At 41.0% G+C, this 27,043-nt stretch overlaps 1 protein-coding gene across 10 annotated transcripts in view; it reads left to right on the plus strand.

Moving 5' to 3' along the window:
- The window catches only part of Plcz1 (phospholipase C zeta 1), a 560,968-nt gene that overhangs the window by 270,429 nt on the left and 263,496 nt on the right, over positions 1 to 27,043 (plus strand). For all 10 annotated transcript variants that reach the window (XR_015452165.1, XR_015452166.1, XM_087213511.1 and 7 more), the window contains one exon: positions 17,452 to 17,550. The gene's annotated coding sequence lies outside the window, so the exon portion shown is untranslated. The remainder of the gene's footprint in view (positions 1 to 17,451; positions 17,551 to 27,043) is intronic.

The raw sequence follows: 27,043 nt of genomic DNA on the forward strand, positions 1-27,043 counted from the left end.
CAACTGCTGTTGAGCCTCCCCCACCCCCCCAGCTTAGCACACTTAGGACCAAGAGGTCATAAAGTGTTGGACTATTTTTTGCATGCAGTGTTTCAGATCAGTATTATGACTGCACGTTATATTTTCATGTTTGAAGTTGTACAGGTATGAGAAATTTTCGTTTCTTTTGTAAAAAAAAAAAAGAAAAGATCATACATAGACAATTTTATGTGATTTGACCCAATACTTATAGTATATTCCAGAAATGACTCTTTATTTTTTAAATATTTATTTATTTATTGACTCTTTATTGTTGTTTAGATAATCTTTCTTAGTTACTGTGAGCTATGGTAAATTAACTTATTCTAGATTTCATTTTACTTTCCAGTACTAGAATAGTACTTTAAAATTTCATCTTAACTTAGAGACTTTGTTAAATGGCTACAGACAGCTCCAAGGAAAGTACTTAATACTTAACCTAGAATATAGTGATATATTTTCAAATTTTACTTCTCTCCTTGTCATTTCCTTATACCAAGTATTTAAATAGATGGGATTTCATAAAAGCTCGTAGTGTGCTCAGAGCTATTTTCCAGTATGTTACAGGGGGTGAAAGAAGCAGCTTAGAAAGATTCCCTTGTCTGTCTTGAAGGATGCTAGCTATCCTTTTATTACCTTTCTCAGACCAGATGATTTTAGCTACTTTACGAAGAATTTCATGAGAGCCCATTTCCCGTGCTTAATGGTGTTCTACTAGAGGGTCCCTCGTTGTTGGACAGAATCAGCTGTCACATACTTGAATTTATTTCTAAACTTAACTGAAGCTAGGATTGTTTTTATGGTTGAAAGTTTAGTTGACAGGTTAGTAATTTTTTTTTATTGTGAGTAGATTCAAAATTCATTAGATTAGATATAGGTTTTTGTGTATGCATGTATTACATATGAAAGAAAGCATTCAGTTTTGTTATTTTTGTAAATAAGTGGTATTGCAATTCACAGACTTTGAGTTATTTTTACTTGTGTGCACATGTTTTAAATTTGAAAGACTGTCATGAGGAAATAGATTGAAATTGAAGCAGACAAGGATCTATTAGTTCCTTGCTCCTATTATAGGCAAAACATTTGAAAAAATATTGATGTAGAGTCTTCGGACTTCTTTACCATACGTGGACTTAAAATGATGTGTGTAGTCGAATTTTCTTTTCTGGCCACCAGAGAAAGCCATCAGACAGTTGAAAGTCAGCTTTGTGACTATAATGGGAAATTTGGGGGTCTGACCCTTGGACAGCTGAGATCTACTCAGTACGCTCATTCCATTCTGTCAGTGATTCTTCAAGATGGTGGCCACCTTGACACCTACACATACATACATTCATTCATTTTTCTTCAACAGGTGTCCTATAAAGCCCTTGAGTTCCAGAAGCACTTTCTCCTGTTCTTATTACAGACAAGAAATTCTATCTGCCCATGAGGGTCAGTTATTCTTGTCACCATAGAAACTCTTTTTGTTAGCTGGTCTATTAGCATGAATAGTAAAAGTGACTGGCAGGGAGTCCAAGAGTAGACTCTTCCTCTACGTCTTACAGTGTTTCCTCTCACTTAGGAACCAGGATCTCTAGTTCAGCTGGCCCTGAATTTGCAGGAGCAAGAAGCACAATCTCTTCAAATAGTTTACTGGGATTAATTCTGGGAGGGGTCACTCATACTCTTATCCCTTGGTTCCTAGACTCACCTCAGTTCTAGATACTGACATTTAGCAATAGCTAATAGCCATTGATTCAAAGTGTATGCTATACTCCAACCTTTAGGATGTCACCTGGAGCTGGCACCTCAGCTCTGACTTAAGACATTGTTCAAACATCTGAAAAGCTTCTGGCATGCAGCATATGGTAGGACCTGTGTACCTTGTGGCTACACAGTCATTGTCACGTGTCTTTCACCATAAAGTGCTTAGGCCAGTGATGGTGAACGTTTTAGAGCTTCCATGATACAAGCAGCCCACTGTGGCATATGTGCCATAGGTTCGCCACCATTGGCCTAGGCAGCGTTACACAGAAACTTGTTCTAATAAATCAAATACTCTGTGGGTTCCTGGATAGTGGCATTAGCTGAGCCACCCTGAACATGGAAGACAGATCCATCCCTGGATAGGTATCAATCTCAGAAAAAAGAAATTGCTGGCCCTTCCAAAATGGAAGGAATCTAGCATAGCCAAACAAGCATCGTCAATCGGTCGGTTGGTCTCTTCAGAAGATGTGACTGTGTACAGAAGGGTTATTATTAGTTTCTGTTGTGGGCAAGTTGAACATTTAGCAGTGGCAGGAGCTGGATCAATTGCCATGAGATGGAGCCAGTGCTGTCGGACCCGTGGAGAGTCTTCAGCGCTGTCAGATGCTTATTTCATTCAGCGCACATTGTGTAAGCCTGGAGATGTCTTTTTTTTTGGTGGGGCAGGTGGTTACCAGGAATTGAACCCAAAGCCTTTGCATTGAGCTAAATCCCCAGCCCACCTTTTTATTTTATTTTAAAATTTGAGACAGAGTGCCCCTAAATTGCTAAGTTGCCCAGGTTGGGCTAAAACTTGTGAACCTCCTGCCTCACCCTTCTTGAGTGCTGAGGTAACAGCATGTGCTGCGGCACCTAGCTCCTTGAGATGTCTTGATGACAGAATCTGGCTGTTCTCCACTGGATAAATTATTTGGTCCACCTGGTTATTTAAAGCCTCTTTTAAAGCAGATACTTTCCGGTGATTGTTTTTCTTTTACACTAGATCTGCAGACTTTTTGCTTACTCTCATGATATGTTTGCCTTCATCCTTCCCCAGACCTTTACACCTCCAGTCCTTAATTTTATAGTCTTGCTCCTTCCAGGCTAACCTATTGGCTAATGCCTTGAAATGTCAAGCTTATCTCATCTTAGGCCACTCCGTGTCTACCCTAGCTGATAGCTGGGTATACTCTTACCAGTTGGAAGATGATCCCTTATCACTGTCTTTAAGATGATCCCTGAGCAGGGTTGTAGAGCAGGTGCTGTCCATTTTGTGCTTGAACCAACAGCTGTTCCATTCATGAACCAACTCTAAGATTTTGCTTTTGTTATCAATCTTGGAGAACCCTTCATGGAGCCATGGGTTCAAGAACAGGTGTCTGTGCAATAAAGACTGGTGGGCAGGTCTCTGAAGAATCTCTTCATATGACTTCTCCCTTCTTTATTTGCACCACCCACACCTGAATGTATGATTTCCTTGGTATGATGGACTGCTGTTATGAACACCTGAACTTACAATTTGTGGCCTTAGACAATACAATTCATGAGAGACTCATGATACCCCACATTTAGGACCAGTTTTTATGAAGTGTCATAGCTTACTAGATACGACTTTTGGAAGGGTAAATAGTTCTTTGCTGTGAAACTTCCTTGCTTCAGAATCCAAGAGGTTAGAGTTGTGACTATGTATAGAGCTTGCCAGAAACTCTACCATAGAAGTGAGTTCCATGTGGTCTACTAGGTAATGGGTCTCAGGTGTCAGGACTGCTATTACCATAGTCTGAATCTGTTGCAGAATCTTTTTTTGGCTTGGGCTTTACTTGAAACTGGTAGTTTCCCAAGTTGTCTGATAAACAAGTTGGTGTAATATTTCTGAGAACTGTAAGGTATGTATTATGTCTAAAATCCAAAGAAGCTTAGCCAGTTGCCAAATGAATCTGACATAATTATGAATTCAAGGTCTTGAAAAATGACAAGAAGATTCATGGCCTATCAAATAACTTCATTTAGACCTCCACTTATAACCTTGCTAATATAGGCTCCCCTTCAAGCAGTGGGTCCACAATGGTGTTTTGGACTTCCAACAGTATTAGTTTAAACCTTGCAGCCAGCAGGTCTCAAATAGCTTGGGAATTGTCTTTATTCTAATAAATAGCCACCCATTCCCTTGGTGAAGAATTGGAGAAACTGCTACTATTCTGCTTGCTGTAGTGTCACAGTGTCCTTCTTTAAGGACTCCGAGAATCTTCTTCCATCAGTGAGCTTTTGGGCTGAGTTAGCTCAGGTCTGGAAACTGTCTTACTGGAGGAACATCATAACCTATTAGCTATTGCCACACATCCTTGTGAGCGGGAGTTCCATTTTACCCTGGTTGCTGTTATGGTTATTACATCTACCTTGCCTCTGATGAGTAAGTATTGCCACCTGTCCTCTGAAGTTCCAGAATCTTATTATCTTCATTGATACCATGGAACCCAGTTGTGCAGTGTCAACCCTGCCGTCAATTCTGGCTTATGGAGAACGGCCAGCTTTGAACTTTTCAATAATGTCTACGTACCTTTCACTAGCACATTCCTTCTTTGTTTCTCTGGCCTCCTGAGGTGTATAAGTAGCTGACCGGTTTTCTGATGTTCTGTAATGTGTGCAATTTCAGCACGTCCACATTTTGAGCCTTGACCTCCTCCTAAATACCCTCTGCCAAGGTAGTTCTGGCATTGCGCCTCATTTACTGTACAAGCACCTTTTCTTCCTAGCTTCAAGGAGTGATTCTGGAAGGGTATTAGGATCCATTTCCAGTGTCTTTGTTAGAATGCTCAATCTTGCTACATAGGAGTTTAAAAATATTCATTTTCCAGTGTTATATCCCACCTCCTTTGATAGAGCACTATCGACATCCATTCTTAGGCATGTTCCCCTAGTTCCTTCTATTACTTAGCAGGCAGGTCCTGCATATTAGTGAGTTTTTGATAGAAAATCTTTTTCCTTTAATAATTGGGACCATAGTCAGAGGAATCATGCTAAGACTTAACTCTAGTTATTGGCTGGAAGCTATCAAGGAAGGTAGGGCAACTCTTGAGGAAGCCAGCATTGTCCACTACAGGCAAGGATTTTGTACGATATGCAGTCAGGAGAAAGGTGCTGTCTTCTAGCCATGGGATTGGACAACTTCTGCTAGCTCAGAGGTTTAGGAGAAACTGGAGATTAAGGCTTTTCAAGTACATTTAACCAAGTGTCCCCATTCCAGTTTTCTGAATCCTACTCCTTCACTACCAAGGGACTTTCATAGACTTGCTGAGATTCTGAATTCAACATTTTATTACAACTTCTAATATCACTTTCAGGACCAGAACTCGGTATTTGGTAGCTGAACTCTCAGGTGGAAGAATTAAGGGTCCACAACTGCTATCAATGAAGCCTTCTTTTCTGTTTCTGCAGTGTGTTTTGCTTGACTAATCTGAGCCTCAGTGTTTCTCTGTTATCACCCATTAGCATTAATTAACAGGAATTAACTGACTGATGCATCTCACAGTCCTCACAACATCTAATTCTATCAATATAACATACTTTTGCGCATGCCCCTTCCACCTCAATCCCATCCTAATATGTCACAGTTGAGAGTCTTCATACTTTTGATGCCACAGGTAACCACAGGTTATCACTCTCCACAGTTTACCATTATCCAATCCCGGAATCCATTTTAGGGCCATTTCTTTTACCAGTGATCTCTCTGTGGGTTTCCACAGAGTCATACCCCAAGACAAAGATTTGGAGCAATTAATTTTTATGTGGTGACCTCAGGAAACCCCAATGAATGTTGAATTATTGACAGTTTTGTGGGTAGCTGAAGTTTAATTCTGTGGGGGGAACACCAAGAGCCAGTATACAACATGTGTCTCAGAGTTATATCACTGGAAGGGCAAAAAAGATGGAATATTTATATGATTCTAGGAAGACATTAGTTGATGATTACTAAGCATGGAAGGTTTTAGCTATTGGGTGCTTTCCAGCTGGTCTAAGTGTGGAGCAGAGCAGTCTTTCTGCATGCCAGAGAAAGCCCTTGGGTAGCTAGAGGTTAGGCAGTAGACCCTGTAATTGCAAGACCTGATAAGACAGAGCAGGGCATTGGCAGGGTCTCTTCCAGGACCCAGCAACCCAAGACAGATTCCTGGGTGCCACATGAACTTGTGGATCTCAGCACTTTGGGAGTGCTTGAACTCAGCCTGTCTGAGAACCCCAAGCTGGGAGGCTAGACTGTATTTACGTGCTATCTGCATACATTTGGATCCTTTTTTCATTTAACACTAGATATAGTAAGTATGGTCATATGATATCAAATTTAATAAAAATATGTTTTTCAGTGCCCTGAGAAGTTTCTTCTTCAAATTAATAAGCAAGTTATATTCTTCTATTGATTAATAATCTAAAAGCTTAAAAAAAGTTGACATTTTCATGGCTGAATGCAGATATAGTTTCGCACCCACACACTTACAGTGTCCAATGTTTTAAAAGATGCAGAATGGAAACCAAAGTCCAGATTTAGTATATATGTAACTTCCTGTGGCAGAGCGTTCTCTCCATCCCCTTGCTGTTGTTCCTGCTCTTTCTTTTGCAGCAGAGTCCCATCAGTGTGGGAATGGGCCTGCTGGACCGATTGCTTCCCACCATGTCCTTGATTGCTTATTCAGAATAATATTTAAGAAATAATTGCTTTGGGAGATCTCAAAGCACTCAGATCTAATGAATTCTTCTGGCATGTTCTGAAGTAGTCACAGGACCTGAGACTGAGGCATTAAAAGATTGATTGAAAATATTGGAAAGTAAAAAGTAAATGACTAGGGAAGGATCAAGAAATGTACAAGTTTTGTGATCCTAAACAGAATGTACCAAATGACATAGTCATCAGGTGTGCATGACTGGGAGTTTCTAATTTCTCATAAGTGCAAGTGTGGGTTTTTAGATAGCTATTGATAAGGAGGGGGAGGTTTATAGGATGAAAAATTCACAGTATTGGTAGCATTGTGGAATGCTTAAAAAGTAATTTTCCAAAAAAGTAGGTCAATGAGAAGAGATTTCCATAATGTACAAGAGGCAGCATTGCACCTGCATATGCTGTATGTTGAATGTGCTAAACTCAAAAGGAGCAAGCATAAAATAACTGATTTGTTTTAGAAATTATTGTTGTGTAGTGACACTTCCCTATCTCTAGTTCTGCCATGATGATTCAAGGCGGTGACAGTTTTTTTGTTACTTTTAGATAAATCAACAATTGCTGTGTTTTAGCATTAAAATCCCAGTGGGTCCAACAATCACATAATTCCTGTCTAGATCCGTGCTGTGTAAAATCTCCCAATGTATTTCAGGCTCATCTTCCATGGAGCAATTCTGCTTTAGGCCTGTAAGCCTTGCAGTGAGAGAGGTGGCCGTGGTCAGCTTCTTGCTTCTGTTGATGGGCATCTCCTTCCCTCCTACAAAGCAACTGTCACTGACCTTGCAGTACCGGCCCAACCAGAGGACAAAGCAGGAAGAAAGCCAATTTTCTGTGGTTGGTGCAGCTGCAGTCTGGCCTTGTTTTTTTCTAGATTTTGTGCATGTGCCAATGCCAGCTCTTTTTTTTTTTTTTTTTTTTTTTGGTGCCAGGGATCTAACTCAGGACTTTGCACTTGCGAGGCAGGTTCAGTGCCACTGAGCTAAATCCCTGGCACCAGCTCTTTCTTTTCCAGCAGTGGTTTTCTCCCTGTAGCTCCCAGAGTGTAGCAGCCTGGAAGTCATGACTCTCCCTCACCTTCCCATGCTTCTGCCCTTTGCTTCCGTGGTGTGTGATATACAGGCTTTTCCTACTGTTGAGGCCTTCATCTTTCTAGGTTGTCCAGAGGCAAATTCTTTTCAAACGACCACAGATCTTTTCCCTATAACAGCAGAGCGCACATCTAGTTCCCCAAAAAACCACTCTCCTACATCAACAAATAGTGGAGCATCTCACTCCCAGTGCAGCTCTCTGCTATGGTTTGCACCCTTACCTCCACCCCAGGTTCATTGGCTGGAGGGTTGGTGCCTAATAGGGTGCTGTTGAAAGGTAGTTGAACCTTTGAAAGGTGGGGTCTACTTGAAGGGATTTGAGTGATGACTGCACTTGGAAAAGATTAATCCTGGTCTGTGGACTGTGGTAGATCTGTAAGAGTAAGTTAATTTTTTCAGGAGTAGGGAATTATAAAGCAAAGCTGCTCTACATGCTTGGCCCCTTCTGCACATGGCTGGTTTCCTTTCCATTTCTCTGCCATGTTGGACACACCCAGGGAGGTTCTCACCAGAATGCTGATGCCATGCTGTTTGGATCCTCCATTCATCAGAAACATGAGCCAAACAAACATCTTTATAAAGTACCTAGCCTCCAGCATTTTGTTATAGCCACAGAAAATAGATTAATATGTCCTCTTCTTTAAACTGCTATATTTTTCCTTTGCCTTTCCTTGTGGGAATAAATTACTAGTTTTTATTTTGAAAAGTTGAGGGGACAAATATTTCCTATTTCTCTCCACAGTTTTTTTTTGTTTGTTTGTTTGTTTTTTTACTTTTTGGCTTCAGGTAATAGGGACTTGCATACCTTCTCACTCTTACGGGAAGGAGAAGAGAGTTGCCTCAGTAGCCTAACAGTTCCTCTGAAAGAAGTGTTTTTTCCTAATCTCATCACTCTTTAAACCTGTGTGGTAGGAAGCAGGTTAACTAGCAGAACTGATTTTGTACTTTCTTGGCATCCTCACATTAGTGCCCAAGAATTTCTCCTTATAGGGCCAGGGATTTAGCTCAGTGGAACCTCACCTGCCTCAAAAGCACAAGGTCCTGAGTTTGATCCCCGGTACCAAAAAAAAAAAAAAAATTCTCCTTAGGTTTTAAGCCACACTTGGCTCTCTGACTTTGTTCTTGGTCTTTGGGCACTCAGCTGTGACTGAGGTAGGTGTGCTAGTTTTACCCATTTCTTGTGCTTTGGTGTCTCATAGAAATAGGTTGGACACGGCCTCTCTTGCTTGTAACTGAACCACCTCAGGCAATAGCTTCCTCTCTCAGCTTCGGCTCTTAGCCTGCCAAAGCGGGAAATAACACCTCTCAGGAGTTAGAAGTGAGGCATGCAGTGTGTAGAAGAGGAGTGCTCAGTGTGCACAAGGGAGGCCATAAATGAGACTGGTGAAGATGACAGTGATGGGCAGTTCCTCTTCAGTTCCTGTGTGTCTTCTCACCTCCACCTACTGCAATCGATTAGACTTCTGGCCTAGCTCCGTATTTTTAGAGGGTTGGAAATGTGTGGGCATCCGCAGGGTGGCATACTAGGCATTGTTATCCCTTAGTAGAACCATGAAATGAAGTAGAAAGAAGTAGGGGAGACATTGGGTGCAAAGAAGGAGGGGAGCCATTGAGTGTGGTGGTACACACTTGCAATCCCACATTCTGAGAAGGCTGAGGCAGGAGGATTGCAAGTTTGGGTCTGCCTGGGCAACTTAGCAAGACTCTATCTCAAAATAAAAAGGGTGGGAGTGTAGCTCAATGGTAAGGTATTGCTGAGTATGTGTGAGGTCCTCGGTTCTATCCCCTGTACCTCTTATGTCCCCCAAAGAAGCAGGAGATGGTCATGGTCTATTATTCATTTTTCTAGTTATCCCTGGCTTTGCTGCCTCCTCTCCCTGGTGATCCCTTTTCTCTCCAGCCACTCTTACCAACTGGGAAGGGGGCTCAAGAAGACCTTTGACTGGTGGCAGAGTGCCCGGCAATCTCCACCTGCAGGAGACTTGTGGCAGCTCTGACCTTTTGTCCTTGCAGTTACCCTGCATATGGGAGAGAAGAGAGCTTTGTAAATAAGCATGAGGACCTGGGAGCCAAGATTTGAGTCTGCGCTGCAGTGCTTCTCACACCATTACGGGGCGCTGATTAGTCCTGGCTCTCAGAGATGAAGGCTTCCCTGAGTACAGAATTATCACGTCTCTAGGGCATTCTTTGGCATTCTACCCAGGCCACTAACCAAGTCTTCCATGCTTCATTTCTGGGTTCTGACACTATCACAGACTCCAGCAGTATAGCTGCAGGCTCTAGTAAACTCCTAAATTAAAAGTCAACCCAGTCAAGGATATTTGGATGTCGGGGGATTTGTGTGCAGCTTCCACTAGGATTAGTGCCCATGTAACTTCTGACTTACTGAAATAAATGCTAATCTTAGCCTTGCTTTTTTTTTTGTACAGGAAATTTTAAAGCAGAGATGAGATTTTCATGTAGGTCAATTACTTTAAGAATGCTTCATTTTTGTACAGGAAGCATATTATGTATGCAGTGGTCTGAAGAAGCATAAAAATATTAAACTGAAAACAAACTCGTCGATTTTCTCCCAGAGTCCAACCGACACACAGCAGTGGAGGAAAAGAGAGAGGGAGATCAGTTAATGAAGCAGTCATGGATAAACTGACATGGCCAGAAAGGGCTTTTGTTGCCTTCGTAATTATTAGAAGCTTAGGTGGCTGATCAGAAGCCACCACACATTTAATTGCAATAGTATTTTGGTGGCAAAAATTGATTAGGATTTTTTAGTAATGTACTTTTCAGAGCAGCTCAGCTGACTGCAGTTTTTAAGGGCTCATTTTTTCACCCCTGTCCATGATAGGCAATTTGGAGTGGAGCATTGTCCAGCTATTCAGCGGAGATGTATAATCAATGTGCTCGGTGGCCACTCATTCATGTGTGAGAAAACTGCAGTTGGAGTCTTTGATCTTCCAATATTTGGTCAGTGAGCAATTTACAAAAACACTAAGAAGAAAATAAACAAAAACAAAAATAGAAGCAGGCTTTCTGAAGTTTTCTTTCATTTGTTGGCATTTTTCCTTACGCCAGATTTTTTTTTGCTTGTAGTCTGTCACGCCTAGAAAAGGTACATGGTTTAAAAACATGACTTAAGCAGAAGTTCTTTTGTATAAAATTTGATCTGTAAAGGAAAGAGGTCATTTCTTTTTAATCTCAGTTATTATAAACGGGGGCATATCATGAAAAGAAGTCTCATTGTCTACTTGATGAAGTCACAAAGCAAGCATTGTTATGAGAAAGGGAACACTGGTAATGAAAATCTCTCCAATGAGGTTGAACATGGATTAATATTGGAACCAGAAGGAACTGTAGGGAGCATCTAAGTAAAACTTCTCCTTATCTTTATTCCCATTATGTCCAGGAGAAACTGAGGCCCTAGGGGGTGCAGTGACTGTCCCTATTCAAAGGGCAGGTGATCGAGCACTGTCTGACTCCATGGCTTTCTCATGCATTTCACCTACTGGTAGAATTTCGTTTGGTACCGGGGATCGAACTCCAGTCCTTGTGCTTGCGCAGCAGGCGGCAAAACCACTGAGCTAAATCCTCGGCCACCTACTGGCAGAATTTTAGGGCTGTGATGAGCTGAGCCAGGATGGAAACATTTGGCAAGGCAGGATAGGATGAAGAGAGAGACACGCTCCGAAATACTTGCACAGGGCTAAATAAAGTAACCAAGAAAACCCTGAATAAGAAAAGCAATGGTGGCACGATTGGAAGATAAGGAAGAATTTATCCTTCCAGTTATTAAAATATTATTACAAAGTTTTACTAATTTAAACATATAGTACTAATTCATAAATATATAAACCAATGGACAATATTAGATCCAAGTAAATACAGGAATTTAGGAATTTTAAATAAATAGACAAGTAGCCTGTGCAATAAATGATATTGGAATAACTGGTTAATCATTTGAAAAATAATAAATAATTGAATGTACAAGAAGAATCATTAAATATTTTAGAAGAAATGGGGCATGCCTTTCAAAACTCTGTTTGTAGAAGAGCTTTCTAACTGCCACAAAATCTGGAGACCATAAAGGAAAAGATTGATAAATTCAAGTACATAAGAATAAATAATTTGCTGGGGGGGGGTGTAGTGGTGCATGCCTATAATCCCAGCTATGGCAGAGGCTGTGATTAGCCTGGGCAACTCACTGAGACCATTTGAGGGAGATGGAGAGGGGAGGGGCAGGGTTGGGGAAGGGGAGGAGGAGTGGGAGGGGGAGGGAGGCAGAAGAAACAGAAAAAGAAGTAGCAGAAGAGGAGAAGAAAAGAAGGCCAGGTGTGATGCCACACATCTATAATCCCAGCAGGCAGAGGCAGGAGGATCACTGTGAATTCGAAGCCAGCCTGGGCTACATAGTGAGTTCAAGGTCAGCCTGAACTTCATAGTGAGACCCTGTCTCAAAAAAAATAAAAAAAGAAAAAGAAGAGGAGAAGAGGAGAAGGAGGAGGAGCAGGAAAAGAAAACGGAGAGAGGAGGGAGGGAGGGAGGGAGGGAGAGAAATGCTTTATGATAGAACTAATAAGAAGGTCAAAAGACAAACACAAAATTAGGGAAAATATTAGCACCACACATCATGGATGAAAGACTAATCTTAATATATTAGAGCCCTTGGATGCTATAAAAAGCCAATTCAATAGAAAATCATCAAAGGTACAAACAGAGACTACACAGGAAAGGAAATAAAAATGACTTAAGATATAATAAATATTAATAATAAAAAGATATGACATACATAGCAATGAAATGATGTGTTCAGATATAATTTTGTAATTTACTGAATTGGCAAATGTTTCAAAGTTTAATAACACAGTTCCATCGGTGAGATTATAGAAGGGCAAGCATGTTCAGCCATGAATCCTATGAGCAGGTCATCTTCCAAAAGTCCCACGTCAGAACACATGAAACTTTTGAGGGGCATTTTTTTTTTTGGTACCAGGGATTGAACTCGGGTTATTGTGCTTGCAAGGCAGGTGACAGAACCACTGAGCTAAATCCCCGGCCCAATGAGGGGCATTTTGATTTAGACCATAACACCTTGCTGAAAGTAAACAATGATTGCATATATGCAAATCATTATATCTAGTTCTATCAATTATCTAACTATCCATCTATCATCTATCTATCTTAATGTTTTTAAAGGCTGCTCACTTTGTGACAGTAAAAGTATTAGAAAAAGTTGAATGTCCAGCAATAGGTGACTGGCTAAATAATTAATGACATAAACATGAAATGGAATACAATACAGTTGATAAAACAGATGAAGATGCTCTTGTGTACTGAAATTGAAAAAAATCTTTGGAAGTATTGATTGTCAAGGGGAAAAAACACATGCAGAACATTGTATAATAGGCTCCCTGTTTTTCTCTTTTGTAAATCAGAGAGGAAAGAATGTACATCTGTTTTGATTTGCATATGTATAAAGAAACTTTATGCATAAGGAAGTAGGTATAGTGGTTACCTCTAACAGGTGGTGGAGGACTGGGAGCTGGAGGATGGGCAAGGGAGTAGGAATAAATCTTCTCACTGTGTATCTTTATGTAAATATAAGGAGCATAGGAATATATTTACCTTTTCAAATCATTACACGCCAAAAAGAAATATCGGAAGAGAAAAGAAATCAATATCACCGAACGTATCAGTCAGGATTCTAACAGGAAAACGGAACTGTGGCCCAAATATGTAAAGAATTTTATTGTTAAGAAATGGGTTTATCGCCACCTGCTGCGCAAGCGCAAGGACCCGAGTTCGATCCCCGGTACCAAAAAAAAAAAAAAAAGAAATGGGTTTATGCAACTGTGAGGGCTGGTTAAGAAAGCCCCAGATCGGCACAGCCGGGTGTCAGGAAGGGCTGGCTGAAAGCTCTCTGGAAGGGGCAGATGGTGTGGGATTTCTTTGTCCTTGGGGAAATCTGAATTCTGCTCGTAAGACCTTTGAACTGATTGGATCAGGTCCAATCAGATTACGGAGGGAATCTTCTTTACTTAAAGTCAACCGATCTACAAAACACTTTTACAGAAGTATCTGGATTAGTGTTTGGTTGAATAACTGGAGACTAGAGTCTTTCCCAGTTGATACATAAAGCTGACCATTTTACCCTCTCTCTGAAGTCCCGTTGGGATTAGAGAAACTGCAAAGTTTGAGAATGAAGACAACATATATAGAATGTGACAGAAAAGCAGATTGGTTTTCCTGGATTTTCTGAGATGAGAGTGGGGCCAAAGAGATTTTGTCAAGTCTAGGATGACATCGATTATAAAACACATTATTGTTTTTTGTACTACTAATAAAGAAGCAAAGCCAGGTACATTGACATACTATTCACTATAAGACATATCCTTATTTCAGTGATGTTAAAATAATTATGATAGTCAATGTTCTCTAGAGAGGCAGAAGTGAGAAATTATATGTCTATTTATAGATATACACATTTAGGGAGCGATTTACTAAGAGCAATAGACTTATGCTACTACAGCGGCTGGGAAGTCCCACAAGCTGCTATCTGTAAGCTAGACTCCCAGGATGGCCATTGGTGTAGCTCCGGTCCAGGCACGGACAATGGCATAACCCCTGGTCTCAATGTGAGGGAACAAGAAGCAGCAGCACTAACGCTTGAGAGCACAAGATGAGTGTCCCACTCAGTCAGGAAAAGCTGACTCCCCTTCCTCAGCCCCTTTGTTCTATTTAGGTCCCCATTAGATTGGATGGTGCCTGCACATATTGATGAGAATAGTGTTCTTTACCACTTCATACATGAACACCTCACAGACACATCCAGAAACGATACTCTACCACCTATCTGGGCATCGCTTAGCCCAGTAAAGTCAACACATAAAATTAACCATCATGCCACGTGTGTCTTAGAACTGATGAAAATACTGTAACTCTATTCTTGTTGAACCATGTGGAGCTAGACCAGGTCTTAGACCTGTGTATCTCAATATTGTTTCAGAAAACACAATCATAATACACATAACACATATTTTTAAATTTTCTGCCCTACTGTCTAGCTCTTGAACCAAGAATTAGCTGAGTCTAGGGTCTACAGATGCGTCACCAATGATTCCCAGTATAAGATGGACTTGTAACCCCCTAAGTGCTTGTGGGTTGTGGGGCGTTGGAAAGGTGTTCAGATGGAGAATGGAGGTTGCAAGGACAATCAATTTCCAGAACTCCTTGGCTTTCTTCTTCCACCCCCAACCCCAAGCAGGCAGGACTACAACTGTACTTTGTGGCATTGTTTGTCATGCTGAGGATAATTAGTTGATCACAGGCACACTGGCATCTTCCTCTTTTCTTCTTTGATACTCAGAGAGTACAAAGAGCCCAACCTGATATATTTCACGTGCTGAGCCTAAATATTAAGATTGCTTTTATAGCATGCTAACTATAGGAATGTGTATGTTTCATTCCATAGCTTTTGAAGTATACTGGCTCCCAATGCAGTTTAATGTCTGAACATAAAGACGACAAAGCCTTCCTGCTGTCCAATTTAGACTAATAGACAAAACAAAGTTGGGTGCCATGATTCTAGCCGGTGGGAGAAAAAATGGCATTGGGAACCCAACTGAGTCATCACAATCAGTTGCTGTGATCTATTACCCTCAAAGGAGGGGGTGGCAAACTCTGTCATTTCAAAGGACCAAGTCTTCAGTTTACCATTACGAATCAGGCCTCTTACATGTAGGGAATGCTTGAACACCATCTCATCCAGGGTAGCCTACTAATCGAAGGAAACTGGTTTTGATTCCTAACAACAAAGGGGCCAGAAAGACCTGTCAGAATCGTGCTTTTTTCAGCCCAACTCACTAATCTTGCTGCACTGTTTTATTGTGTTTTATTATGTCCACAAAAGAGTCTTGTTTTTGACACAGTGGGCTCAACAAAGTAAGATAGAGTACAGAGTGCCTAGAACACCTGATGGTGGGAATGCAGAGCTTGAAAACCATCAGTCCACTTTTACCTGAACTGACAATAAAAATTACAGGAAAAGATAAAAATGTTGAACAACAACTGAATCACAGATCCTTATTTCTAAAGATCTCAGTAACAATTTAGGGCGAACTCTTGCTATTTAAAATGATGGTATTATAAACTCTTTGTGTTTTGAAATTCACCTCTATTTCTTTAGAAAAATTTGTTTCCTAAAAAACAAACCATAAACAATTTTGATCCTATTTTTCTCCCTAAGCTGTCAAATATGGAAGGATTATTGTAGATATGACATCAGTATAAGAAAGCAGAATTCTAAAAGATCAGGAAAAAGTATACATCACACATTAAGTGCTTCTGACAACAGCTGTGGATATCTGTTGTGTTGAAAATCTTCTTAAAATATGCAGATACATACAATAGCATCATAACACCCCGAGAGCCCTTTTGTTTTATCTAACATGTAAGTTATCCAAATGCAGAAAGAACAGGATTGTACTTCAAAAGTGTATTGTATATTAAAGATATTTGAGAAAAAGGAAAAAAAGAAAAAGAAAAATTTCTGGGGATTTAGCTCAGTGGTTTCACTGCCTGCTGTGCAGGCGCAAGGACCAGAGTTCGATCCCCGGTACCAAAAAAAAAAAAAAAAGAAAAAGAAAAAAAAAAGTAGCTAAGGATCCAAGTTTCTCCCTTGTAAAAGAAGTCAAAGTCATTTAGTTAGAAGAAAGACCCAGGAGCCAATATCCTCTGACACATTTTCACTATTATAATCACTATTTATAAAATCCTTCCATTATGCCTCTGAGTCTCTTGTAAAAATCTTATTTTCATCCCTACCTTCAAAAGTATAGCCCCAAAATGCACGCAACATGAGATATAAATTTAAGAGTGGCCTCTTTAAAATAAATAAATCTGTCACTCGAAAACGCAGGTGCTTATTCAGAGAAGCATTTACTGAACACCTGCTGTGTGTAAGATATTGGCTCTGGACTAAGGAAAATACAAAGATGACTAAGGCACAGTTTTTTCCTTTGAGAAGCTTACAGAAGACAGAAGAGCAAAAAGTATAAAACAGTTACTCCATGTACTGCAATTAAGTTATACGAGTGAACGCTGAGCAATGTAACACTTCCTCATGAATTCAGCTCCTTCCTCTTTTCAGACTTGAAAGGTGGTCACCAACCTTATTTCCTCACTATCTCTTCTCACACTGTGACTGTAATGTTCTTTGTTTCGGGCCCCTCAGTCTCATAATGTGGATGCTAAGGTAGTACTTGCTTGTTTCTCCCAGTTTCCAGCAGTGCTTTGAGAACACGAGTGGCCCTCTACTTAAATGAGTGTGTTAGGAACAATCTTTTTATCTTCTCACTTAAGCAGTTCCTTTGAACAAAAGCTAGCAGTGTTGTTTTCTTCTCTAGTAAGAATGGATTCTAAGACATCACGTCAATTACAAATTGACTCCCTCCACAGATGGGAAAGGTGCTTGGGTGCAGAGCGATGGCGGTTCTAGAACCCCCAACAGGATACCTCGTGGTGTCTTGGGGAGGGAACGGGCTCTGGTGTCAGGTGGAGGCCTGGATGCTTATGCTCTTTCCTGGTAGTTGTGCTGCCTTGGACACATAATTTCTTTAGGTCTCAGTTTCTTAATATCCAAAATTGCTTAATAACTCATATGTTTTTTGGTGGTACTTGAAATTGAACCCAGGGCCCTCACTGAGTTATATCCCCATCCCTTTTTTATTTTTTCATTTTGAGATAGGGTCTCACTAAGTTAGCCAGGCTCAGCTTGAATTTAAGATCCTCCTGCTCTGGATGGGATTACAGATGTGCATCACCACCCTTGGCCTCATGATTTGGTGCAGATCATTTATATATTTCATGGTGTTTAGTAAATAATGAGTGCTCAACCAATGTTAATTCCTTTCCCAGGGCAAAGGAAAAGCAATGGAAAGAAAACTGGTGAAGGGCTTGTTGTGAGAAAAAGGAAAGAAGAAAAGAATGGAAGGAGAGTACATAATGGAACTGGAGGTGACAATGATTTTGTGTATCTATTGGCTATAGAAACCTGGGAAATGATTATGTCTTATCTGTGTTGCACAGCTTGGTGGGTAGAAAGACCATTGGGTAGGGATTTAGGAAGACTTTTTCTTAAGACCATCTAGCCTACTAATTGCATGGCCTTGAGCAAACCACTAAGGTCTCAGAACCTTCATTTTACCGTTCATTAAATGGATAATTCTTTTAGATGATTTCTTTCAGTTCTAAAATTCTTTGTGAAATATTTAAGATGAAAATAACCAAGAGCCAACTATTTTGTAACAGCAGAAGATCTCCAAGATGTTGTTGCTTTAAGTGGTCTATGGGTCTGTGAAACCTTAAATGTGAAGATAGGATCATCAGAAGGAAATCCCCTCAGTGACTCCCAATACCTCACTTTTGTCTCGCTCTGAACATGTTCTGTCTATCTAGGCTATCACTAGTGAGAGACCCTGAAAGGTTCTGATTATCAGAAACTCTGATGGTGTAATTATTACTCTGATCCATGAGTCAATAATGTAAAAATATACTTAGGGGTCACATGAGGGATACAGAACTTGCCAAACTGCACTGAAAGCTTCACTTAAATTGTACTAGAGTCTGGATTAAGCATAGGTATTGTTTCTAGGAACACAAGGTTTATTCTGATGCATTGTATCCTGGGGACACTTTTGGTTACCTTTGAGATAATAAATAATTACTGCAACTGAGGGCTGTCTATTGCAGTTACTTTATAATGAGATGAAATTAAAATTATGTGGGTTTGGAGTTCTAGGAGTAGAGCTAGTAGGACTCTTTGGGCAGATTTTTCTTATTAATTGAAGTGTGTGGGATTACAAGAAACTGTCTGTCATCCTTTGGTCTGAGAGAGAGGGGGTAAAAGAAAAGCGTGCCTAGGGAGCCTAATTGGTTTCTTGGACCAAGGGGTATGAAAATTCCTCTTCTGGTGAACTGAAGTGAAGGAAAAGGTTTCTATGCTGTGTTATTCAGAAGCAGGCTTGTAATGAGTTGAATAGTGTTCCTCAGATTTCATATCCATCCAGAATCTCAGAATATGACCCTCTTTGGGAATAGGATCTTTGTAAATGTAGTAAATTAAGATGCAGTTATACTTGTCTCATGGGCAATCCCTAAATTCAGAGTTGTATTAGAGGAGGAGGAGGAGGAGGAGGGGAGGGGGAAAGAAAAGAAAGAAAAAATGTGATGAATCAATAAAGAAGGAAGAAAAGACAGGGAGATGAAGATCAGTAAGGCAGCCACACCTCAAGGAATGCCAAAGATTGCTGGGAGCCTCCAACGCTGGGAGGCACAAGAGCTTCTCCCTCACATCCTACAGAAGGAACAACACTGATTTTATTTTTTGGCTCTGAATCTTTTAAGTATTTAGAAAATTTTTACTAGTACATGTTAGCGGTACATATTGATTGCAGTTATTGTGTGAAGTTGGTACATATACAAAACACATCTTGAAAGTTCTTACTTTCTCTTCCCCTCCTCTCTCTCCCCTCCTCCTCTGTCCCTAGATCCCCTTCCCATTTGCAAAAGATCTATCTTCCTGTTCCTTATTTCCTATCTTTTGTTTTGCTCTTTAAATTATTTACACTTTGGGTTTCTTGTATAAGAGAAGCTTGTGTGTCTGATTTATTTCATTTGACATTATGGTCTCAAGGTGCATCCATTTTCATACAAATGACTCCAATTTATCACTCTTTAAGGCAGCCTAGTACTTCGTTGTGCATAAATACCACATTTTCCTTGTCCAGTCATCTGTTGATGAACATATAGTCCGCTTCCAAGATTTAGCTATTGTGACTTGTGCTGCAATAAACATAGGTATGCATGTATCACTGTAATATGATGTATTTTTACTCTTTCAGGAAGATATCTAGAAAGGGAATAAATGGGCATAGTGGAATTACTAATTTTAGGTTTTTTTTTTTTTTTTGGTACTGGGGATCGAACTCGGGTCCTTGCGCTTGCGCAGCAGGCGGTGAAACCACTGAGCTAAATCCTCGCCTCTAATTTTAGTTTTTTGAGGAATCTCCATACTGATTTCCATAATGATTGTACCAGTTTACATTGCCACCAAGAATGTAGAAGGGTTATTTTTTCCCCACAGTCTTTCTAGCATTTGTTATTATTTGAGTCCTTGATAATAGCCATTTCTTTTTGGAAAAAGATGGAATCTCAGTATTGTTTTAATTTGCACTTCTCTGATGACCAGAGATGTTGAACATTTTTTCATCTATTTATTGGCCACTTGAACTTCTGAGACATGTCTATTCATTTCAATTGCCCATGTTTTAATTGTGTCTTGTTTTGGGGGGTGTAATTTTTTTGAGTTCTTTATATAGTCTAGATATTAGTTCTCTGAACAAGGAATAGCTGCCAAACTTTTTTCCCCATTCTATAGGCTGTCTCTTCACTCTACTGGTTGTTTCATTTGCTGTGCAGAAGCTTTTTAATTTGGCATAATCCCACTTGTTGGTTCTTGATGTTATTTTTTGTGCAATTTGAGTTCTGTTTGGAGAGTCCTTACCTGTGCCTATGACTTCAAGTCTTCTGTGTTTCTGAATTGCAAGACAATAAATATCTGCTATTTTTAGCCACCAATTTGTGGAAATTTGTTATGGAAATCCTAAGGAGCTAGAACAAGCTCCAAGGCTGTGAAAGGTAGCTCTCGGGTGTGTGTAGGGGAAGCGATAGCTGGATTAGGGCCTGGAACCCAGTGTAAGAGCCTGGGGAAGAAATGGCTGTGGCTGAACAACTGGCTGGAGCCTATGAGCCCAAGAGTGAGGCCCCCTTCCATTCAGAGCACAGGAGCCAGCAAAAGTGAGCTCCCACCAGTGACAGGAATAGTCTTTGTGTCACACCATGTGACAGAAATGGGGTCTGTGGACTGACCTGCAGCCCCAGGTCATTCGCGGTTGTACCTAGATTTGATCTTTTTGGCTTGAATAAATCATCAGAAATCCTGGACTATTTGACATTAAGGATGGGTTACACTTTAAGAGGAAAATGTTGAACATTCTGTTAACAAAGTATCTGGATGTTTGCTTGAGCTATTAATGATAATCAAAAAGAGCCTTGGTCGTGAATTTATCCTGAACTGGTGAAACTGGCTAGGGTGATTATACCTTACAATTTAGGCTAGGTGTTTTTATCATGTGGGATTGCAAACTGAAGCTTGGAGAGACAAGGTCACTGGCTTACTGTCACACAATCTGGATTTGATTGAAACCTGAATTCAAAGCTTGTGCTTTTAAAAATGGCTATAGTTTCCTGCTCACCAGACTCCATGGGAAGCTACTGTAATAATCTCATGATCTCATGTAGAAAACTGCTCCAGCGCATCAAGGATGGAATAAACCAGGAGAGGGAGATCTGGGCCTGAGGCAGGAGCAGGGTCTGAATATGGACCGGAGCAGGCTGGAAACTAGAAAGGCTCAGGTGGAGCCGGAAACCAGATGTGGAGTGGGCCAGATGGAGACAGCCTCGGGGATGGTGATGGGTTGGAACCACAGGGTGCTTAAATCCAGATGCAGCAGCTACAGAGCAAGCATGGCTCAAACAGGACTGTGTTGTCATGGAAACAGAGACAGCTTTGAGGCCAGAACCTGAAATCCAAACCAGGGCAGAGTGAGACATTATCCAGAGCCACAGCTGGAGCAAAAGGGGTGCACAGAGAGAGCTGGGCTGGCAGCTTGCTTTCCTTTGGGAGCCTGGCTGCTGGCCTGGCTGGCTTTGGTTCCTGCTCACTGCACAGGAAGAGCTGTCTGTCTCTGGAATGCTTAAAGGCTCTCTCTTTCCTCCAGCAAGTGAAAAGCTCTTCTATCGCCTCCCTTTGCCTCATCTGCCAGCTGTGCTTGATTACATTCAGTGAGAAGATTCCAACACAACTTTTGAACTGTCTCACTGCTGTCATAGTTTAGGTCTAGAGTGTCCCCCACAGCCTCATGTGTTTGGAGATGGGACTTTTGGAAGGTGATTGGATATTGGGGGTGCTGTGCTTGTTGGTGGGTTAATGGACTGATGAGTTCCAAGGTGTATGTACTGGGGAGGCGGGGGTCCCTGGAGAGGCCTGTCATTGGGGGGTTGACTTGGAAGGATTTCTTACCCTCCTCCGCTCCTGCCTTCTCCCACTGCTTCAAGGCTCCTGTGGGTTGAGCATCTTTTCCTCTGATATGTCCGTCCCTCTACCATCCTGTTCCTACCTTGGTTTCAGCCATGGTCTGAAACCGTGAGCCAAAATAAAGTTCTCCTTGAAATTGTGGGTGTTAGGTGACCAAGTGCAATGAGAAAGTGACTAGATAACTACTTCACAGTCTTTCCTTCCATGGGACTCGATCTGGGCTTGAATCAATAGAAAGTTTCCTCTTTCTCCTGGACTGGACCCATATTTAGTCCCAGAGACTGGCTGGAGATCTTCAAAGTCACAAGGTGTAAACAATGAACATTCAGACTCACAGGGCCAGAGAATCTGCCTTTAGAAAATCTCCCCAGGTGCCTCTGATGTGCAGCTAGAGTTGGAAACCACTCATTTACCTCCCATGTGACCCTCATTAAAGTCTTGTTGGTTCTACCTGCGGAATATTTTCACAAAAAGCCAGGAGACGTGTTTTCTCCCCTCCTGCTTGCCACCTGATGTTGCTTTCCCTGTTGTTAATCTGCATTAAGACAGACTTCTCACTGTTTGTCTCATCTCTAGGCTTTCACTTTTTAATCCATTCTGCTCATGGTTGCCAAGATGATCTTTTGAAATTATACTTACAAGCGTGTTCTCCTTGGTTACTCTCTCACTCCCTGCTTATTCTTCATTGTAGTGCTAACTGAAACAATAATAAATAAGTAGACAACCAAAGGTATGCTAGCCCTGGGAAGCTGGGCACCAGCCTGCCTCTCTTCCTCTTGTGCCTCAGCCAGGCCAGACCCTGGGGATTCTCCAATGCCTCCTCCTGCTTTATCAGTACCACATCCTTGCACTTGCTTTTCCTTCAGCCAGGAATGTTCTCTTCTTTGTCTGATTAATTTATTGTTTATCCTTCTAGTTTCAGCTCGGGCCAGGGCTTCACAGCTGAGCTCTCCAAGACTCTTCAGAACCACAGAATGTATAATGTGATATTTTGTCTTGGTTGTTCTGGTGGTTTTTACTTTGAAGACATTTTGACTTCAAGAATATTTTTATGCATCTCCCCCCTGCCTGCCCCTTTTTGGGTGGTACTGGGAATTAAACCCAGGACTTTTGCACTGAGATACATCTCTAATCTTTTTAAATTTTTGAGACAGGGTCTCCCTAAGTTGCTAAATTATCCAGGTGAGCCTCAAATTTGCATTCCCCCTGCCTCAACCTCCCAGAGTGCTGGGATTACAGCCATGAACCACCATGTGTCACTTACACCATCATTTAATTTGACTTCACACTGGGAATGTTGTGAGAATCAAAATGGAGTCACTTATATCAAACTGTAATTAAAAAAGGGTCCTCATGCAAGTTTGGTGGGTAAGAGCAATTACAAAGACCCTTGGAAGGTCCTCATGCACACTGTCTGACAGCAGAAACCATTCAGATGAGCTGCTCTATGAAATCATCTTCCAAGCAAGAGTCAGCATTGCCAGTGAGTAATGGCCAATAGATAGCAAGAGTCAGCATTGCCAGTGAGTAATGGCCGAGCTCCTGCAACAAGGCTCTGTGGCGAAGGAACTTTATTCAGAACAGCTTCCAAGAAATTCTCCTTTTTGCCTTTAGAAGCTTTTCCTTGCCTCAAGCTCTCCAGATATGCCTGTGATCCAGCATAGTGTATCTTTCCCAGATTATGAGCCCCTGCTCATTTGTGGAATAATCTCATTGCATCTTTAGAGAACCTTTGTTGTTCTGTGTTGTTATTTTAGGTTGAGAACTTTGATGGAGGCTAAAACAAAGAACCATTACATTTTCAACTTTAAAAAATCTCAAGGAATTTTTAAAATGTTTATTCTGCTTCCATGACTGACAGTCACAGTATTGCTGATGTCATTTCCCCAGGAGGGTGGGCTGAGGAGAAAGAGAGAATGTGGATCAGGGATGAGTAGAGAAGAAATTGAGGTTTGGAGTAGAGGCAGAGATGGAGGAAGGACCCATGGTGGAAAATTAGGGTCAGGAGGAGAGCCAGAGGCTTCTGCTGATATGGGGGTGAAGGTTTTATTGCACCTGCTATTTATGAAAAGGGAAAAGATTTATAAGAAGGAAATGTTGACATGATTATTTCAAGTTAGACAGGTATTGTGGGTGGAATTTTATTCCTCCAAGAAAGTGTTGATGTCCTAACCTCCAGCACCTGCGGATGTGCACTTATTTGGAAATAGTCTTTACAGATGACCAAGTTAAGGTGATGCCTACCTCAGGATAGGATGGATCGGAATCCAATGGCTGTGTCCTTATGAAAAGGGATATGAGGCACAGAGACAGATATCCACAGAGGAAAGACTGTGTGAAGAGACACAGGGAGATGAAGACAGAGAAGATAGTGATGCATCTATAAGCGAGGGACACCAGCATTTGCCAGCACACCAGCCAAAGTGGGAGAGAGGCCTGACACACTACCTCTCACCTTGAAGCTATGTCCTGTTTCAAGGTGAGTTCTTGTCCTTGAACTCCCAGGACATCAGTGCTTTATACGTTAATAGTCTGAAATGTGTCTGTCTTGGGTGAAAGATTGTAAATTCTCTCGTCAGAGCTTTGCTCTTTATTTTTGCTTTCTCATTACCCAGCATACTGAGTATAGATAATTTAGGAATAAATAAACCATATGGGCTGAGAGGGCTGCAAACTGACAGGTTCAGTGGTTGGTCTTGATCTCAGAATACCACATTAAGGACTGAACTCTGCTTTGGTCTTCAGGACCCTTGTACTTCCCATTGCAAGAGCTCTATCCAATTCACTGGTGGTGCTCTCCTCTTTGAGCCAAATATCCTCTGCTCCCCATCCATTCTTTATGTTACACATTCCCAAAGCTCACAGACCAGTCTCTGAATAGACTTAATCTTAAAGTCACAATCTTCCATCATCGCCACCCTTGCTACAGACCCTACTACTGGGGATTGAACCCAAGCTCTTCTCATTGAGCCACATCCCCAGCCCCTTTTCAATTTTGAGACAGGGTCTCACTAAGTCACTGAGTTGCTCAGGCCAATTTGAACTTGTGATCCTCCTGCCTCAGCCTCCCAGAATGCTGCGATGGCAGGTGTAAGCCATTACACCCAGCTTGTTCTGGTTTTCATTGAAATGCTTTTGTAACTCAATTTATTATCTAAATAATGTTATTAATATTAGCCTTTTCTCTTTTGCAGCATCTGAAAATATGGTAAGAGCATTATATTTTCAAATCACTGCTAAAAATATCAAACAGTTGGACATTTATCCAGCACAGAACAGCTGGGTAAATCAGTCATCCACCCTCTATTTTATTTCTGTGTAACCGTGGTCCACATAAGCATAAATCTGGAAAGCAGAGTAAAGCGTCTTTAATACGATTGCCAGCAGATATTTGCACACACTTGGGTAGCTGATAGACTTGTGTGGGCTACAGATTCTTTCTCAAGTAACCGTTCATCCAGTCCTGTTGATTTGTGTCTGGTTATAGTATCCCAGCAGATCGCTTCCTCATGTAGAGGGACTTGTCAGAGTGACATCTGTCTGTTCTCAAATTTCCCAGATGTAGAAAAAATTGGCCTAACTTTCCACTTACTTTCTTATCCTCTTTTAAAATCTTATTGATGAGAGTTTTAGATAGTAAACTAGCCAACTTTTTCTCAGGTGCCGACTAATTTTGGGGGCATTATAATTCATTTGGGACATAACATAACATAGTAATTCAGGCTGGGCATGGTGGCACATGCCTGTAATCCCAGCACTTGGGAGACTGAGGTAGGAGGATCATTGTGAGTTCAAGGGCAGTCTGTGCTGCATGGTAGTTCAGACTAGGATGTATAGAATTTGTCTTGGGTCTATTTCACCTCTCCTCTCTTACTGTGTGGCCCTAAATACCTTATTTAACCTCTCTGTGCTTCAGTTTCCTCATCTACAAAAAGAGGACATTAATATCTCTCATTATCTATGAGTTTAACTGAATCAAGTAAGTGGTGGTATGTATTACAACATACTAGTTGTATTAGTCAGCTTTCTGTCACTGGAAACAAGTACCTGAGGTAAACAACTTATAAAGTGGAAAGATTTATTTTAACTCATGGCTTCCAGGGCTTCAGTTCATGGCTGGCTGACTCCATGGTTTTTGAGCATGTGTTGGGGCAGGACATTGCCATTGGGAGTGCGTCACAATGCAAAGCTGCTCACCTCGGGGCGGTGGCTGGGAAACAAAGAGAGGGTGCCCAAGGTCCCAATGTCCCCTTCAAGGGTGTGTCCCAGTGATATAATGTCCTTCTGCTAGGCCCAGTCTCCTAAAGGTTCTACTGTCTCCCAGTGATGCCAGGCCTGGTGAGCAAGCCATGAGCATGTGGCTTTTTGAATGATGTCTAAGATCTCAAACCTAGCACTAGTACACGCTAGGCCTTTGATAAACATCATCATCATCATTATTTAAGTCTAAAACATTTCCATCTTTTAAAATCACTAAGACTAAGGCGACTATGTATTAAATACTTCAATCGTTCTTAACTCTGCTAACCTAAGAGCTTAACGCCCCTATCAACCTTGGCATGAACATGAGCTTTATTGAAGTTATTTCACACATCTAAGGAATGTCTCCAAATAAATTGAATGGTTCATCTAATTACCCAAGTCCCTTCACTCTAAGGAGAATTGATTCACTTTTCTAGTGTGCCTTGGGGAGGGGTGAAATTCAAGAGAGGAGACAATTTCAATAGAAAGCAGCCAAACTTTCCTGAAATGGAAGCTAAAAAACAAAAGCAAAAGCTACAAGGTCCTCAAAATGGAGACTAATTCTGATGAGGTCTAACATGTACTATTAACTAAATAGGAATGTTCCTTTAACATCTGTACATTTAACCAACACACTCATTTAAGTTAGTAAGGAAATTGTTCTTCCATTGAATTGGCTTTTACAGTTTTTATTGTCTCACTTTGCCCACTTGCTTTTGCTCTTTTTATTTACTTGTCCCCCAAAGCTAGTTCTTTTTAAATTAAGATAGGGTGGCGGTATAGATTGGCAAACCTTGTGTGCTCTCTGATATGAGAATTTCTGTAATAATGACTGAAGTCAATAATGAAAATTCAGTTCATTGGATAAGCATTTATAGTATACTTTAAATTTTTTTTCACAGATACAAAAACTATAAAAGTAATGGCCATCATAATGAAGTCAATAATAAATGCTGGCAAGGCTGCAGGGGAAAAGGATCCTTCTACATTACTGGTGGGAATGTAAATTAGTACAACTTTGGAAATCAGTATGGAGGTTTCCTCAAAAAACTAAAACTAGAAATTTTATTTGACTCAGCTATTCCCCTTCTAGGTATCTTCCCAAGAATT

The sequence above is a fragment of the Heterocephalus glaber genome, unplaced genomic scaffold (genome assembly GCF_053883595.1).
Source record: "Heterocephalus glaber isolate CG9 unplaced genomic scaffold, H.glaber_assembly_v1.0 deba00001444, whole genome shotgun sequence".
Lineage (NCBI taxonomy): Eukaryota > Metazoa > Chordata > Mammalia > Rodentia > Bathyergidae > Heterocephalus > Heterocephalus glaber.